This window comes from Myotis brandtii, unplaced genomic scaffold, assembly GCF_000412655.1.
Source record: "Myotis brandtii unplaced genomic scaffold, ASM41265v1 scaffold1390, whole genome shotgun sequence".
Taxonomy (NCBI): domain Eukaryota; kingdom Metazoa; phylum Chordata; class Mammalia; order Chiroptera; family Vespertilionidae; genus Myotis; species Myotis brandtii.
Genome location: NW_005354966.1, coordinates 230,452 through 249,553, shown reverse-complemented (window position 1 = coordinate 249,553; position 19,102 = coordinate 230,452).

The window sequence follows — 19,102 nt, the reverse complement described above, 5'->3', positions numbered from 1 at the left end:
ATATTTATGAAAAATGTACATAAAGAGAGGGCAAAGAGAACATTAATATGCCAGGCTATATGGAATATGAAATGCTTTTATATAGTATATTGTATCATTTCACTCATCAATTTATCAAAATCATGTACTAAGCATGTATTATAATCCTCTTATACATATAAGGATAGTACATCTCAGAAAATTTAAGTAACTTAAGTTTCTGAGCTTAAATAGAGGCCAAACTAGGCCTTGAACCTAAGTAAATCTCAAGTTATTTAATACCACGCTGTTTGTGTTGACAAAGGGCCTTCTGTTAATATTTTTAGATGTCTTTATCATTCTGAGAATTATTTTGCTCTCCCCCCAGAGGAATGTGGCAATGTCTGCAGACATTTTTGGTTGTCAACATTCGAGGTTCAGGGTTGCTACTAGCACCTAGTACGTAGGGCCTGGGGATGCTGCACAATATCCTACATTACTCAGGGCAGCCCTTAGTGGTGCTAAGGTGGAAAAATCCTGCTAATTTACTAAAGACCAGCCTTAGTTGTATGTCCCTTGCAAATTTAAGAATATGCCCATTGTGTTTATATCTATACTATCTCTAGCTTTTCCTCCTACTAGTTTTCCATTTAGTTTCTTTTTTAAAAGGCCTCTTTTAAGCATTGCCTTCCTGCAATAGCTTGTCAAAAGTGGTGTTCCAACTGTTAAAATATTGACCAGCTTTCTTGTCATTAAAATGCAATAGTTAACCAATTTTGAGAGATTTACTTTGTATCTTGATATTTTCTACTCAGAAAATAAACTTAAATTCCTGTTCCTTTGGGGGGATTATTTGCTTCTATTTGCATAGTTGCTCTGAGAAAAGTAATTTGCCATGTAAATGTGTGTTACACGAGTCACTGGGAACTCCAGGCATCCTGCTTTTCTGCAGCACCACATCTTAGAAATTGTCAGCTCTGTGGTTCTGTCATTGTGGGAACAGGTGCATTCCTGCATTTCCGTTCCTTTAGGCTCCATTAGGGAAAGACATTTCACCACTGATTTCCACCTCCTCCACTGAGAGCCAAGCTGAAATCTGCATGGGACTGTTAGACCAAAATGAGAATGATTTGGAAGGCATCATCAGAACTTCCAAATGGGCAAAAACATGCCTTTAAACCAAACCTGTGGCTTGGCTCAATGCCCAAGATGTGGTAGGCACAATCTTATTTGGACACCTTTATCATGGTTGTATTATCATAATTACAGCATAAAATATAGGAAATGGCTTATGACTTTTAACTGATAATTCTGATAACCACTAAAAATAAGGTATTTCTCATTTTTGAGAAATTTGAACAATTATAAAATTATGAGCTTTTTCTAATCCAATATAAATGGAAAGGTAGACATTTATATAGAGATAAACATCTTAGAATAAAGCAAAAAAAAAACTAGAAAAAGCAAAAGAACTACGTTTTAAAAACTTAATCTTTTACATGTGTACAGTTTCTGAATATAATACATGTTAAACGACTAATTATTGAATAAATCTAACCATCAATCTATGAATTGCAAAATTCTACCAAATTATAACTAGTCATTGTAATGCCTATTCATACCTTAGCTAAGATCCATTTTATAAAAATGTTAAATCTTAATGTAAATAATAATCATAAATAATTTATACCGTACAATTTTTTGTGCCAGGCACAGTGCTAAATGCTCTATATGAAGAATCCCATTTAATGCACACAAAAATTATAAGGTAGGTTGTAATATTAATATGCCCATTTGACAGATGATGAAACGTGTTTGCTCAAAAATGTTAAATCCATTGTGAGTTAGTTCACAACTAGGATATGAACCCAGGTCTACCTCTATCTACTATGTAATAGTCTAAATGGGTAAGCTGTACTATCTCAATTTGAATATTTACTTACTGAGTAAACTGGTGTGGTATAGAGGTGCCTGTCAGGATTTATCTTCCAAGAGTCACTTTAGTTAAGTACCAACTCCAAAAAGCCTAAATTGTCTCTAGAGGTATCAACTTGTCCATAGAACCACACACAGCACCAGGGAGAATTCTATCTGAAGCATCCCATCTCTCCACCTGCTTAGGTGTCTTCTTCCTGTTCTGCCTCAGTCATATATTCCAAAGGCCCAGGGCTGTTCTCCTGGGGATTTTGAACGTGTTTTTGTACCTACCTATGACAGGGCTGGATTACCCTTGTGTCTCTTGGGATTTGCTTGCTTGCAGATTTTACTGTCTAGCTTGGGCCCCCAGCTCTGCAGAGGCTAAACTGTATCCCAAATATCAGGTCAAGGGAGAGCCACCAGCTTGATTTATGAAAAATCAAGCTTGGACCTCACACTCATGAAGGGGTTCAACTTTACAATGTTGACATTATCTCCAAAATTGGAGATAGACATTCAGGACTGATACACTTGCAGAAGTGAATGATGTGTTCATCATACATCTTTAAACTTGTGTTCCGTTACCTTGACCCCACCACTCTACTAGCACTAATTTTTAATAATTATGTAATTATCCTGTGAATTGCACTGTCATCATAATGTATTCTATTTTATGTTAAAAACAAACATTTAAGTTATGTCAGCTTGGATAGCAATATTTTGACATTTAATAATTTTAAAAATATTATCTGTCTCAATAAAAGGAAGCGATAGGAGCTTCTTTTGAATTGTGAAGGGACTGGTGCACCTCTCCTTGACTTCTACTCCCACTAGCACAGAAGCTGGGCACGCTCTCAGAGGAGAGTTTAATACATTTATGCAGAGAATGAAGGAAAAGAGGAAAACTAGTGGCAGGTCATACTTCTCTCTCTTATTAGAAGTTCTTTAGGAGTAGGCACTCTGTATTTCATATAACCATAATATTTAATAATGTACATTTCTCCTTTTCTTTTTTCATTTGGCAGCTCCAAAAGATGGCAGCAAGATTTTTTAAATATGATTTTACAGGAGAAATTTTATTTTATTTTTTGTTGTAATTATTCCAAGCTATCCTCACCCCCAACCCCACAGTAGTGTAGAAACAATACATTGGATGGCAACAAGGTGTCAATGAAAGAGGAGCTGTAAAACTATTGCAACCAGTTCTAAGATCTCAAAATTCCAGCCCTGTGGGATAATTAGTGGAGAGGTTAACACCCTGTTTATACTTCTATGGCTGACGAGAAAACCACTGTGTTGGCATCTAGCAGACTAACTGGTATACTGGCACATTATTTCTGATTCTCAAGGGAAGATTAGACTCCATGCAGTCTTGCCTGTTGAAGACAGAAAGGAGTCATTCCTTCAGGAAAGATTTTCATATCAACGTTTACTGTGAGAGCAGGTTGTGGTGGCTTTCTGTAAAATTCACTTATAAAAGCCCACTTTCCTGGGATAAAGAAAACACTTGCTAATAAGACTGTGACCTTCATAACATTAGTTATTAAACCGTTGCTGTGGAATATCTTTTGGAGGGTTATTGCTGAGATGGGAAGAACTTACTATCTAATAATGTTTACTCACAGTGTCAGGGCACCCATGTTTTAATCGAAGGGCTATCCATTTTATCAGGGAGCTTTAAATGCCTCTCCTTCACAGCAATGCAGTAAGGGGGATTCGAATGCAAACTATCAGAATACTCAGATTAGAAAAGGGTGAAGCCATCCTGGAAAATGAATGAAGCAGGCACACTGCATTTTTCAGAGCTTCATGCACTCAGTTAAACATTCGGTGACAAAAACCCAGTGGTCAAACTGAACTCTGAACACAAACAAGTAGAGAAATTTTTTGAAAACTGTTTGCAAATCTTGAAAATGATCCTGATACAAAATAAACAAAGTCCTGCACAATATAAAAGAAAATACCCATGGAGTCCTCAGAAGTTGTTCAACTACACTAGAACAATACTGGTAGAGAATAATGGAATAAAATTAGGCTCTATTCTATTGACTTTTATGTATCTTTTTGCTCATTTATTAGTGAAAAAGGAACAGTCATTTTTATAAAAACTTCATAGTATATCATTTTAAGGTTTGTTGAGTATATTTATGCTTATAGTGATATTTAGCAAATTAGATTGGGTTCTCTTTCAAAAGTGTATTTTCTAAAACACATTTCATAGTATCTAGTTCAAGGGTCAGCAAACCTTTTCTATAAAATGTCTGGCAGTACTTTTCAACAAATGGTTCTGGAGAAATTAGACATCCATAGACATAAAACAAAAAGAAACTAGACAAAACTCTCACCTTGTACAAAAATTAACTCAAAACAGATCAAAGACTCAAATGCAAAATGTAAAAATATACAACTTTTAGCAAAAAATCGTAAGAAAAATGTGGGGATTTAGGGCTAGATGAAGAGGTCTTAGACTTGACAGCAAAAGCCTGTTCCACAGAAGAAATAGACCTCATCAATAATCTAAACCGTGGCTCTGAGAAACACCCTGTTAAGAGGATGAAAAGCTACAGAGTGTGAGAAAATATTTTCAAACAACATATCTGACAATGCAACAGTACCTAGGAAAAAAGAACTGTCAAAACTCAATAGCAAAAAAGACAATTGAATTAAAAATATGCAAAAGACATTAAATAATTATTTCACCAAAGAGAATATACTGATGTAAAAAAAAGCACATGAAAAGAAATCAAACATATTTCACCATTACAGAAATGCAAATTAAAACCATAATGAGACAGCACTATTACCTATCAGAATGGCTAAAATAAAAACTAGTGACAACAAACGCTGTCAAGAATGCAGAAAAATGAAATCATTCATATATTGCTTATAGTAATGCAGAATGGTACAGCAGCTCTGAAAGGCAGTTTGGCAGTTTCTTAAAAACATAAACGTGCAACAGCCTTATGACCCAGCAATTGCACATTTAGCCCAGATAAATAAAGACAAATGTCACACAAAAACCCTTACACAAAGGTTCAAAGCAGCTGCATTTGTAATACCCAAAAGTTGGGGATAGCCCAGATGTACTTCAATGGGAAAATGGTTAAACAAGCTGCAGTATGTATACTACAATGGTGTACTACTCTGCAATAAAAAAAAAGGAATAAAATTTTGATACATATAATACACCTGCTGACTCTTCAGGGAATTTTACTAGGTGAAATAAGCCATTCTCAAAAGTTACCATCCTGTAAGTTTCCATATATGTATAACATTCTTAAAATGACAAAATTATATAAATGGAGAAGAGATTAGCAGTTATCGGAGGTGCAGACAGGGGTGGGAACTGAGAAAGTAGAGTTGGCTATTAAAGGGCAACATGAGAGGTCTCTTTGGTGATGGAACTTTTCTTTGTTGTGATATTGCCCCTGTCGTGGTCGTGACATTGTGCGATGGTGTTGAAAGATGCTATGAGTGGAGAAAGATGCTATGGTCGTGCAGGCTACCTGAGATATCTTTGTATTGTTCCTTATAACAGCATGTGAATTGAAAATTATCTCAAACTAAAAAGTTTAATTTAAAGGAAAAAAAGCTGTAAATATTTTTGGCTTTGTAGGTCTCTGTTGTAACCACTGACCTCTGGCCGTGCAGTGCGAAAGCAACGTATACAATAAGCAAATGAATGAACATGGCTGTGTTTCAATAAAACTTTATTCACCAAAACAGACAGTAGTCTGGATTTGGCTCAGGCCCTATAGTTTGCAAACCCCTTTCCTTAATTAAACAGCCCCTAGAAAGATAATTATATGTAAACTTTTAGAAGCATCACATACCTGGTCCTGACCTAGAGATAAGTTGCAATGGATGAGAAAGGTCAGAAACCAAAAAATAAATTTAAAATAATAAGTCCTTAACTTGAATTTTTAATACTATAACAGGAAGAGTTATATCACAGCAAATTCTTGATAGTTATCCCCTTTACTTTGTATTCACATTGCAGTGCTTTATCACTCCTCTATTTTCAAATTCGTGAAAAATCCCTTATCTATCTCCAGGCCTCCTGCTTTTAACTCCTCCTTATCTCTTTCCCACACTTTTAATCATCTTTCACCCACTCTAAACAAATAGGTTGAAAACTTATTTTGTTAAGTCCTGCCCTTTTTCTATTACCTATCTGGTCCCGTGTTCCACCCACAATCCTCAATTTTCCATTACACCCAAAGAACAAATCAGTCCGGAAAGGGCCATCTGTGAAGAACGGGTGTCAGGAAGAAAATGCACTAGCAAAGCAAGAAGTTTCATTAATGATTAAGATGGAGGGGAAAATAGCAAAAATCCATACACTTACCACATTTGTCATGCTATTTATGAGCCTGCCTGAATCAGGTGGAATTATTTCAAGGTTCCTCAAGTAGAGGTAATCAGCTCAGAGACTGCTGCTTTCACAGGTCTTTGCTACGCAATGCCATATACTAGGACAAATTCTTCTGAAACACTCAGATTGAGAAGATAACTAATTACACATTCAGTTTGTTCAGAATAGGATAAGGAGTTTTTGTATTGTTTTGTTTAAAGTTTTCCTTCTGTGAATCCAAAAAAATCCAGCCACAAAGCACATTTTATGTTTCTTATGAATGATGATCCCCTAAATTCCTTTCTACCTATTACAAGTCCAACTCTTACCTAGACCCTTGGGCACTGCACATTTTCATTCATCTTGAAACCAAATGCCCTAAACCAATGAAAGAGAAATGAGGCAATCAAATAATGCCTGTCAGAAAACGAAATATGCCACAGCATATTTCTTCTCATTACTGCATATTAGGAGGCTTAATGGCAGAGATGAATATCTCTAGTCAGAGCCACTTATATAAGAATTAACATTTAAAAGTAATTGCAATAGATCATAATTGGTTGATTAGGTGTTCGCTACACCTTAGGCCCTTTTCATAGTTTTAACTACATGATACATGCCAGGCGTTCAGAGGGCCGATTTATGGAAAAAGAAATGTAATTTGTCCCTTATAAAATATTAAGTTAGAAGATGTTATCACCTACTTCACCTCCTCCCAGACCAGTTACTATCTTCCCTGGTAGAAGTCATCCACCACCAAGATAAAGGTAATTGACATTGAGAAATAATTTATGGAGTTGACCTCAAATCTAACTTGTTTGAACCACTTCACAAATTGTTTTCTAGAAAAACCAATCATATTATTTTATTAATCTTAAGTAATCACAATTCTCCATATAATATCAGTGGTTTATCAGTATAATATATCCCATTTGGAGTTTCTCTCTTTTTAAATTACACAATCCCCAATAGGCTTTGTACTATGGGGAAGGGATCGATTGGGCTTCAACATCATTCTAGAAAATTTTTTAAAATGTATCTCTTCAGTTCTCTATTGGTTTAATTTTTGCTGCCACAAAGTTTTTCTGTTACCTATGGACTCAATCCAGCCCGGATAGGAGAGGTCACTACTGAAGTAACACTTCAGTGACATGAAATACACACTGAAAATCACCGATTCTCCAGGGAAGACAATCTAACTTCCTCAAAGCCAAACTCACACTGATGTGCCCTGCAATTGTGAGGTTTCTCACCGTGATCTCATATGTATAATTTGGAAAATTATAGTGTACTGTTAGTTCTGAAACAAAGGAGCTAACTATTTGTCTTTGACTTTCATGGATTGTTGATGAAATTTGAAACCCGATGGGCACAAAGAATTGCTTTGGGGGAGGAAATGGAGAAAAGATCTGCTGACAAGAATAAATATGTTTTAACTCTGAAATCCCCCATTGTGAGAAAAAACATAAAATTCTCTTTGCACAGGTAATGCATTGATTATGAACCAGAAACCATTGTATATCTCAGTTTCTGAAAGAAAAGACAGTACCCTATAGAATTACCACTATTTGTCTTTCTTTTAAAAATAGGTGGTTGATTTTTAAGGTGGAGTAGAAAATATGCCCTGTTTCTCTTTGATACTCTCAATAAGCCTTTTAAAGCCTAAACAAAGAAATGTATCAATTGAGACTCTGGGAATTAAAAGATCAGCTTCACACAGGCTTTCCAGAAGTGAAACTACTTGCGTAACTGGCTATTCCTTCATTCTTAAGTGAGTAATTCTTAAATTACAAATGCAGGGTAACTGATAACATCAACATTCACTATGACTCAGTAGTGATATTTACTACACAACTGTGAGAAAATTATTTTAGCCTGTCAGGCTTTTTCATTACCTGTAAAATAATAACAATAATATTTACTTAATTATCTTATGAAGGCAAAAGGAAATGGGGCAGGCAGAGCATTGGAGACATTGCCTGGCACAGAGTAGTTCTAGGTGAGCCTCAGCTATAAAAACAAATAAAAAAAACATTAAGCATTTGAGTACACAGCCCTATGTCCAGGTAATTTTTATATTCAACTCCATAATACATCTCTATTTGTTTGATCATAAAAGTAAATTTCTTCTAAAATATTCAAGCAAAACTAACATTTCAGAAAGGATTATGATTGTCCCATGGACCAATCTGTGTGCTCAATCCTGAAAGTTAAGACATGAAAATTTGGATGGAAATACAATTTTGGCAAAAAATCAGTTTTCTCCTGATAAAAAAAATATCATATCACAAAAGAACTTATTAAGTAAATGATCAGACTGTAGTCAACCAGGTCTTTTTCCCAATGTAATCTACTCCAGCCAAGAATAAATTAGCACAGACAACCTGGGCTTACTCTTAGAAATAACCATGAAATAACAACTGATACTGGCCCAAGAGGCAGATACAGAAACATGACAATTTTGAATTTTCTATCTTCTAAATGAATCATAATTACACCTCACGTTAATCCTGTTCAGCTGCCTCCTCCAATGGTAAACCATAGGAATGTACTAGTAGATAGGGAATGACTTTAATAAATATTTAATAATAGGGCACTCTACTCCACATAAGTCTGACAGAGCCTCATGGTTTCCAACCTAGATTCAGACTGGCTTGTGGAAGATGGTAAGGGCCCATTTGAAGCACATTGTTCCTCATTGGGAGGTTGAGACTACTGGTATACCAGCTCTCTAGACCTGAGCATAAACAAAATAGACATCGCTCAGGGAAGAAATGACACTTTATAGTATCAAAGAGAGCTTCATCAGAATTATTTCACCCTTCTTTCTATATCCTGGGGCTTCTCTATTCTTCTACACTGCATCACTGCCTCAAGTTCATGGGGCTTCCATTCTTAGGATAAACCCTCCAAGATTGCTAACATGACTGGAAAAGGAAATGCTTCCCATTATTTGAAGAATTTGGGAATCAAATAGCTGTAGAGTAAAACAGACTGTACCATTTAGCATGATTCTTAATTTCTCTGTGTCTTGTATCCCTCACATAGTGATAATACTGCAATGATAAAATTAGGTAACTAGTCTAGAGTATCCAGCACTATGTCTAGAATATAATGATGTGCCCAATGAGCAATAGATTTCTTTCTCTTTCTTTTTCATGCCAATTCACAACCCAGTACTGTTAGAAATTTTCTCAGGTTAAATTCTGGAGACGTAGGTCACCACAAATTGAAGATCGATGATTCTGGTTTAAACAAATTTGTGTATAAAAAAATAGTACACATTTACTGGCATTGTGTTTTATGTGTTTAATCACATTTAATCATCTCAGGATACTGTAGAGCAGATAACAGCATTCTTCCTTTGATAAAGCTATAGAGGCCAAGGCTCAGAAGGGCTAATAATTGGGCTATTGTCTCTCAAAACATAAGTGAAAAAGTTAGAATGCAAACTTACTTCTCTCTCTAACTACTGCCCTAGGTTGGAATAAATTCTTGAGTTACTGACTTTGAACCGGACTCTAAGCAGTATTCCTTTTAGTAGAGTCCTTGAAATCACCTCTGCTACTTGTTAAAAATACAGAACCAACTCTGCTATTTGTTAAAAATTCAGATTCAGGGCTCACCTCTGCCTACTAAAGCAGTTTTGAGGCCTAAAGTTTTGTATTTTTAATAAACTGTCCAGCCCTGACCGGTTTGACTCAGTGGATGGAGTGTAGGCCTGCGGACTGAAGGGTCCCAGGTTCGATTCCAGTCAAGGGCATGTACCTTGGTTGTGGGCACATCCCCAGTACGGGGTGTGCAGGAGGCAGCTGATCGATGTTTCTCTCATCGATGTTTCTAACTCTCAATCCCTCTCCCTTCCTCTCTGTAAACAATCAATAAAATATATTTAAAAAATAAAAAAAAAAACTGTCCAGATGATTCTTCTGCTAAGTGTCAAAGCCTTTGTTATTATAGGCTATTGCACCTGACTATTCCTAACCTCTGTCCCATGGAGTCTAGTACAGACTGGTCAGTTAACTGACAAATGTCCATCAGATTTACATATTTAAAAAATGAATGAAAATGAAACTCTGAGCCCAAAAACTCTTTAGGTGCAATAAGCAGAACAGCAGTGTTCTTATTTCCACATTTCTGCCCACTAAAATATTGAATCTTATAGTACATACAAAAATACATAGTCCATTAAAAAGATTGGGACAAATTATAACTTCTATATGTTATATTAAGAAACTAATCTTCAAATACAAGAAAAAATTTTCTTGTTAAGAAAGGGATAGCCTGGACAGTGTGCTCAGTGGTTGAGCATTGACCTATGAACCAGCAGGTCATAGTTCGGTTCCTGATCAGGGCATATGCCTGGGTTTTGGGCTCGATTCCCAGTGTGGGCTGTGCAGGAGGCAGCCCATAGATGATTCTCTCTCATCATTGATGTATCTCTCTCTCCTTCTCCCTTCTTCTCTGAAATCAATAAAAATAAAAAAGAAAAAGAAAAAGGGGATGGCAGAGCTAGATTTTTGTTTATTGTTAAAAATTTCCCAGAGCTCTTCTCTAAGTAAAAGTATACTGTCAGTAAGTATTTTATATTTAGTAAAGTTAAAGCTTCCAAACGTGGAACAAAGATGTCATGCAGACTCTAAAATATTGCTGTGAACCAGCCAAAGGCAGTTCAGGGTTTCAGGTGCTGGAAACATACTGGGGCATATATTTTAGAGTCTTTGCTACCAAAAGGACAACTCGAGGAAACAAATAGATCTATTTATCCTGAAGTCTGCCTGGTCCAGCCAGCAAGATGTGATTTGCTGAATGATGGGGCTTATTTCTATGAACTAACAAAAGCCATGAAGGGGTCATTAGGGAGTTGGAGATTGCTGAGTTTCTATTTCAGACCTTGAACCACATACAACAAATGCTGAAAAGGAAAGATGCAAAGATCAAGAATCATTGACTGGTAACTTTGTAAAGGCACTCTCAGAACTCAGGGATAAAAATGGAAAAGTCTTCCCCCCCCCCCCCCCCCCCCCCCCAGAGGCTGCTTGACTCAGAGAGTTGAAAGACAAATCAGAGAACCACCCACTTTAGAGGACCCATTCAGCTCATTGCATGATTCTGGCCTAAAGGCCTTTGGATCCCTCTGCTTGCAAATGATGATAACCAAGCTCACCATCCTTCTGTCTCCTGGGTTTGGAGTTGAATGCTAAAGGCAGGCAAAATGTGCTACAGAGAAGGGAAAATATTTTTAGAAATAAAATGGACTGCAGTGAGCATTGGAAGAATATCACCCCCAGTTTCTGGAGTGAATGACAATTGGCCTAGGACAACTTACTGTGTACATTGGAACAGTAAGTCATCCCCTATGGAAACAGTGTCTTGTTCAGATCATTAAACAATCAGTACCTAGAATTCACCATAGTTTTAATAATTACCAGAATTGCAGGTAATTTTTATCTATCTATCTATCTATCTATCTATCTATCTATCTATCTATTTTTTCCAAGCGTCATCTTATGAAAATTATCAAACATAGAAAACCATTGCAAGAATTTTACACTAAATGTGTATCCCTACTACCTACATTCTACTACTAATATCTTTTACTTTACCATCTATCCATTCTTCTATCTATCCATCAATCCATCTTATTTGTGGTGATTTCAAAAGAAATTTCAGAGATCAATGAATTTTACCATAATTAATACACATTTATATAATTAATTTATTTTATTTTCTTCTTTTAATATAAAATTTAGAGGCAATGAAATGCACAAATCTTAATATATTTGTTGCACTTTGACAAATGCATATATCTCTGTAACACAAGACCCTATCAAGATGTTGAACATGGCCCTAACCGGTTTGGCTCAGTGGATAGAGCGTCAGCCTGCAGACTCAAGGGTCCCAGGTTCGATTCCGGTCAAGGGCATGTACCTTGGTTGCGGACACACCCCCAGTAGGGAGTGTGAAGGAGGAAGCTGATCGATGTTTCTAACTCTCTATCCCTCTCCCTTCCTCTATGTAAAAAATAAATAAAATATATATTTTTTTAAAAAGGATGTTGAACATGTCCATCCAAGAAAGATTTTTCAGATCTCTTCCCAAATTCCACCCATGCGACTCCAGAGGCAACCACTTTTCTAACCATTTCCCATCATACTGGTACACTAGTTTTCCCATTCTTGATCTTTATATAGATTTAATCATACAGAAGGTAAGGTTTCTTCTAGTTAATAATATTTTCAGGTTTATCCATATTATTGTATGTGAAAGTAATTTGTTCCTTTTTATGGCTAAGTAGTGTTTTAATATATGTACATACTACAGTTTGTTTACCTATTTACCTGTTATTTGATACTTGGGGTGTTCCAATTTTTTTAAAAAAATAAAGCACCCAACGATATTTTACAAAAAGGGGAGCAAAGGTGCATAGGAAAGTCTGTCCCCAATAGGAAGGGCTATTTTAACACTGACATTGTATAGAATTGTTAAAATACAATGATGAAAAGCAGACTGATTATCTTGAGTTTTATTCTTATTTTTAAATTCTCTACATGCACTGCATCCATTTACAGTCTGCACCTGGGTGAGCTGTTCCCACTGCCTATCATGTCCAGTCTTAAAATGCCACTTACTGACACCACATCCACTTGGTTCATGCTATTAGTCCTTTTTTTGGTGTATGTCTGGCACACCACTGCCCAGTAAGTATTTATCAATGTGCTAAGTGAATGATCTGCCCTGGACAGTGGCGGAGAAAAGTAGCAGAAATCAAGTAATCTTTGTGGTTTCTAAAGCCTCTCTCAGTGCCTGCTGTACTGCTATGCTAAAATAAGTATTATACCAAAACAGGAGTAAACACTTTTACTGTCATGGAAACATTTCTCCTGGAGGTTTTGATTTTAGTCTCTTAGGCAGATCATCTCTTATGTCATGAAATTTGACATTAGTTTGGGGTATGTGACATATTACCACTCTTTATTAAAGTTTAAAATGTATTCACATCAAATAAGTCCTTCCTAACCATTTCACTCCAGCTCTAAAAAATAGCCAACATATATTTCATGTGGTCTTCAAAGGACTTTGCACCTGTGTGAATAAATGACTTAAATTTGAAAAATGCACTTTGAAATACTGCGCTTGCCTATTTTCAGGGCTGTTTTTACAAGTGAGAAAGTCAATTTAAAATGTCACCACATCTATGAACAGACCAAAAATTGTGTTCTTGAAATTATATTGAATCATAAATATGTATAAATAAACAACTACCAATTTATTTGCAGTTAGTAATCTGCTATATTTGGAATCATAACTTATTGCATTATTCTGACCTCTCCCTTGTGTTTTTTCAAAAAACAAATTATTTTGTGGGCATGTTTTATTGAGGGAAATTACTAGTAAATGCCCATGAAATACAGAACTTTTATTTATTTAGAATAAGCACAAAATTACTTATGAAGGTTTAAAGACAAAATTCAGCATTTAATTTGTTGTAATGTGAAAGACATGATTACAGACTCTGGATTCCAACAAAATATCCTAATCTCACCACTTCCTGTTTGTGTGAACTTGGGAAAATTACTGAACTTCTCTGTAGTCTCCTTTTAAAATGGAGTAATACACATTGAATTGAATCAAACTCATGGGATGGTTGTGAGGATCAAGTGTGTTTCTGCACATAGCATCCTTAGTCCATGATGATAGCCAATGCATATGCCAAAGCCTCCTTCCCTTCCTTCCTCCTTCCCTCCTTCCTTCTTTTCTTTCTTTCTTTCTTGTTAATCCTCACCTGAGGATAGTTTTCCCATTGATTTTTTAGAGAGATTTTTAGGGAGGGGGAGAGACAGAGAGAGAAACATCGTTGTGAAAGAGACATCGATTGGCTGCCTCCCACACACACCCTGACCAGGGCTGGCATTGAGCCTGCAACCGAGGTACGTGCCCTTGACTGGAATAGAACTCAGGACCCTTCAGTCCGCAGGCCAATGCTCTATCCACCGGTCAGGGTGCTCTGTCTCTTTCAATGTTCAATGTCCAACAATCTTTCTGTCAGTGTTCACAAACAATATCTGATTATGAAAATTTTACAGTCAAGGCCACTGAGGCTCTGTCAGACTGACGTAGTATAATGCCTCTCTGGATCTCAGACAATGTCTCTAACTCCACACCCTATTCCTTTGCCCATTACACTGTAGCTAAAAATTGCATTTTATAATAAACAGGGTCAAGCTCCTTTGACTATTGAACTACTGCAAATGCAACAGAATTTTACCACATCTAATAAATATTTCATATCAAAAATTTGATAGAAATTCACCCACCTCAAGTTTCACTTGAAAATTGAAGAAGTAAAGGTATTCAGAATAGCTTATCATTTTCTGTAACCTAAGAAAACTGACTTCCCCGAAAAGAAATATGTGAAAATTGCTTGAATGTTTGAAATTTAAGACCTAACCATTATCTATCCAGGCACCTGCATTTCACTAGCTTTGATTTCCCAGGCAAGATAAATTCTCCAAAATGTACTGATGTATCCCCAAAGAAGAGAAAAATCCCCAAATTTATTGAAATGGTTGTGATATGCTATTTAATTTTTGTATCACCACTTTGCCCTCTTTAGATATCGTACTTAGATGGCAGGCTACACAAGATTCAGTCATACGTGCTTCACTGAGTCAAATGCAATGGTCAAAGGCGGAAGGTAAAAATAAATATGAATCCCCAGGAGGGAAAGAGAAGCAGTGAGGCAGAGAATTCCTGAATCATAAATCTTCACCCTGCCTGACAAGCAGGGAGAACGTAAGCTAATGAGGTGTAAAAGGTACAAATCCATTTCTGGATTACTATCCATCTTCAGAATCATGGATCAGAGATGCCCCAAATAAGCTGACCCAATGGTTAGATATCTGGGGCTCCAAACATCTTCCCTGCCACCTTCCCTCATTCACTGGCTGCATCTCCTTAAGTAAAACATAACTCATATCGAGGGTAGGAAGAGCTTTGAGAGTCAGGTACATGATCATTATTTTTCCAGCATTTGAAATTACTAGGGGGAAGAGAAAAAAATAAAAAAAATTAAACATCATCTAAATCTAGTTTTATGATTTAGAAAACATCTGATGTCCTTCTTTAATGATTATTTTAAAGCTTACCACTTAGGCAACATCTGCTTATGCACCATGTATTTTCCAAGTAGGTTTGTTTGTTTATTTATTTATTCATTCTTTCTTTGTTTATTTATTTTCTCCAGGATAAGAGAGATTTTTCTCAAAGTAGGATTTATTTTAATATGAAATGTGAGTCCAGTAATGGGCTCAGGTGTCCACATTATTAAAAAATCCTGGCATGAGGCCTAAGCCTTGGGGTCATGTTTCCTTTCTTTTCCCCATTATTCATCCTTGACTTAGAGTTGTTCCAGGGTTCAAGAGTGAAATGTAGACAGAGGTGACTTCATGGGTGTGCAACTTGGGAAGTCAGACTCAGAAGGACCTCACTTTTGATTTAATGCCCTATTGCTGCCATCTTGAAATTACTAATAATATGATTTTTGCACCTGTGTTTTGTGATGAGGTTCCATGGTTCAATGGAGTGTGCATGTGGACAGAGGAGATACACACAATATTCATGTCTGCTGCTAGTCCTTCACATCCATAGCAGTATCGATGACCCATACACACAAAATTCTGTGTTTCCACCGTATGTGGGACTTCAGCAAGAGTCAAAGGTAGTACAAGGTGAGCATTTTCTTTTTATGAGTGAGTAAGCAGGGTGCTAACATTTGAGAGACTACCCTTTCTGTTCAAATTAGAACATGCTTTGAAGATAGAAAGAAAACATTATTCCTAGAAACATGAACAGTTAAAATCACCTATCAGACATTTTCTTTTGCTACTTCCCTGTATCAGCCAACCACTTAAACGAAAATGATGACACAGCAGAAAAGGAAAACACAGGGCACCCCATAGTTTCTTTCCCTTTCACCCCTCCTTACTTACTCAAAGCCAAAGATAGTGTTGGTAGAACAGTCATTGGTCAAGAAGAGAAGTAAAAAAGTTGAGTTAGTTTTGTGCAGTGCTTCTATTGCTCTATTAAGAATGAAATACACATGTCTATGTAAGCTAGAAAATAGGGTAATTTTGATGTTTCTACCTATGGGTTAAATGCTCCTATATTTTCATTTAAAACTAGCACTTCCCAATATAAATATGAATAGTAAAAGTCATGTTAATTATATAAAATTTTAATTATTATTTACATAGAACTAAAATATCAAAAACTATGACAAAATAAGATCACAAAAGAAGGGAGAAAAGCTTTATATTTTAGTGTCTTTTCTTTTTAAAATATTTGTATTGATTTTAGAGAGAGGGGAAAAGAGAGGGATAGCGAGATAAAAGCATCAATAGGCTGCCTCCTGCACACACACCACCCCCCAATTGGGGATGGAGCCCGCAACCAGGCTATGTGCCCTAAGAATCGATCCCTGACCTCTTGGTTCATGGGTTGATACTCAACCACTGAGCCAACTCAGTAGGGCTTTAGTGTCTTCCGTGGCACGTTTACCTGCTTTTTAAAACAAGACCTGCATTTTAATTTCATACGATCCCCATCCATTACATAGCTGGCCCCGGACACAGGGAAATGTTCTTCATTGTCGGGAAAACATTATTCCCAGAAATAATTGGAAGTGTCTTGTGCATGCAAGAGGAATATATTGACTATAAAGTAGATTTTGATAGAAAAAACCTCATATTATCTTCTTCCTCCTTCAAAACTGCACATATAAGTCGGTTGGCATTATTTTGCCCCCATCATATTTCAAGCCCACTATACATTACAAACTCAGCCTTGCTTTAAATATTCATTCAAAATCAAGGATAATGAAGCATGGTACATTTGACTTCAGGGGGCTGGGGTGAGTTTCAAATGGTGTCAGAGCTCAGATCCGGATACACATTTTGTTGTTTCTCCCCTTTGCCAAGGAACACAGTGTTCCTGGTGTCAGGTTGAGTGGACTCCCTTGGTAGGTTAACTTGTAGCCACCAATATTTGAGACACTTGGGAATGTGGATTTTAGCAGATTTCCATTAATATAAGTATTTTTTCAGACACAAGTATCATATTCAATCAGCCTGTCTTTTATAAACTATAGTTTAGAGATGTCCGTTATAGAATCTGGGGCATACCTGCCTCCTAAGCTTAAAAGGATTGAGAAAAATATAAAATAGTATAAATATTAAATAGTGAAATGATAATGAACAGTTGGAATGGATTAGAAATTGGCTAGCAAGCAAATCTTATGGGCCCATGTCCTTTTAAGAGAGAATTAATGCTGTGTGGTATCTGTTCCAATATTTGCTAAGCTGTTCATCTGGGAAAGGTATGGTGGGCACTCCAAAAGGGAAGCGATGGGAGTGGTTCATAAAGTAAGAAAAAAATTGGGGATATCCCTCTATAAAAGTCAGCTTTACTCTTATCCAAGTTGATAACTAAATTTCCCTGTTTGCCTTCAATGAAATTAAAATCAAATTAGAACTAGATTATATATAAAACAAGCAAAGAACATTTTTGCTGAGCATTATACATCTGACCAGATATCAAAACAGGAAGTTTTTGAGAAAAACAGAAATCATTAGGAGTTAGAGCTTGAATACTTTGACTGGCTTTCAATGTACTAGTATATAAATGTTGGCTATTTCATAAACTGAAATGCATACACAATATCCTAAGAAAAACATGCTTGTCTGAAACTAAATCACCTAAGCAAACTTCCTCCAACATCTACTTCAACCCTCTAGGAAAAACTTTGTTTGAAAGAAGGGTTGAGTCACCTGACATGAAAAATGACATGAAAGACCTGGAGAAGGAAATAATAGGTTCAGATGCAAAAAGAGCACATGAGGTATAAGAAGATTTAGGAAGCTGATAAAAAGAGGGAGCCAGATGACTACAACAAAGGAAGGTAAAGCAATGAATAAAGAGAAGTAAGCAATTACTGTGAGAAGTACAACTGGATAATGATTGGGTTTTTTTTAGAAAACTATTTTTAGAAAGACCTTCTGTGTGCTGTATGATGCAATTTCTCGTTGGTTATCTTGTCCAGAATGCCTTTGTGAATATTCACATTTTTTTCAAGGCCTTATGAATTCCCATTTGAATTTATTTTTGGATGTGACACATTATGTTAAGGTGGCTTGCCATATTTATGTTGAACTAAAAACAGAGTATAAAAGACAGAATTAATCAATGTCTTTAGTAGGGGAGATTCGAATTTAAGAAATTGGCAATAGAGGAAAAAAAAGTGAAGAAATTGAGGATAGACAATCTTAAGGGAGTAACCATGGGGTAAGACTCTATTTTGGAATTCTTTGAATTTACAAAAATTTAGAAAATACTCAAGAGGAGGAGAGGAAAACTGCTAAAGGCATCAGTTTGCCCTGAAAAAGGCATTTCAGTGCAGTTTGGAAGACATCTGACAATAAATAACTCAAGCAAAGTGATGTAAAAAATAAGCACAGAGGCTTAGGGGTCAAGTTGAATAATAGGTCTTCCACTTGCTAATAACTATTTAATGTCATTTGAAAGATGAATAATCATCCATACCGTTTGTTTAGGGGATAAAATGAAAACAAAATGCATATTATTGGCTTAGAATGCATAACACTGGCCCAATATTCTTAATTGCTGCTTCCCCCACCACAGAAAACATTGAAGACATATATGTATTTTCAGAATTCAAATGTTCAGATTTCAGAAAATTATTATAGTCACCATTGGGGGGGGGGAGTCTCAGGCAACAACCCATGTTGAATATTAGTATTTCTGCAGCAGAAAGAATATATATATATTATATATATAACATATATTATATATATG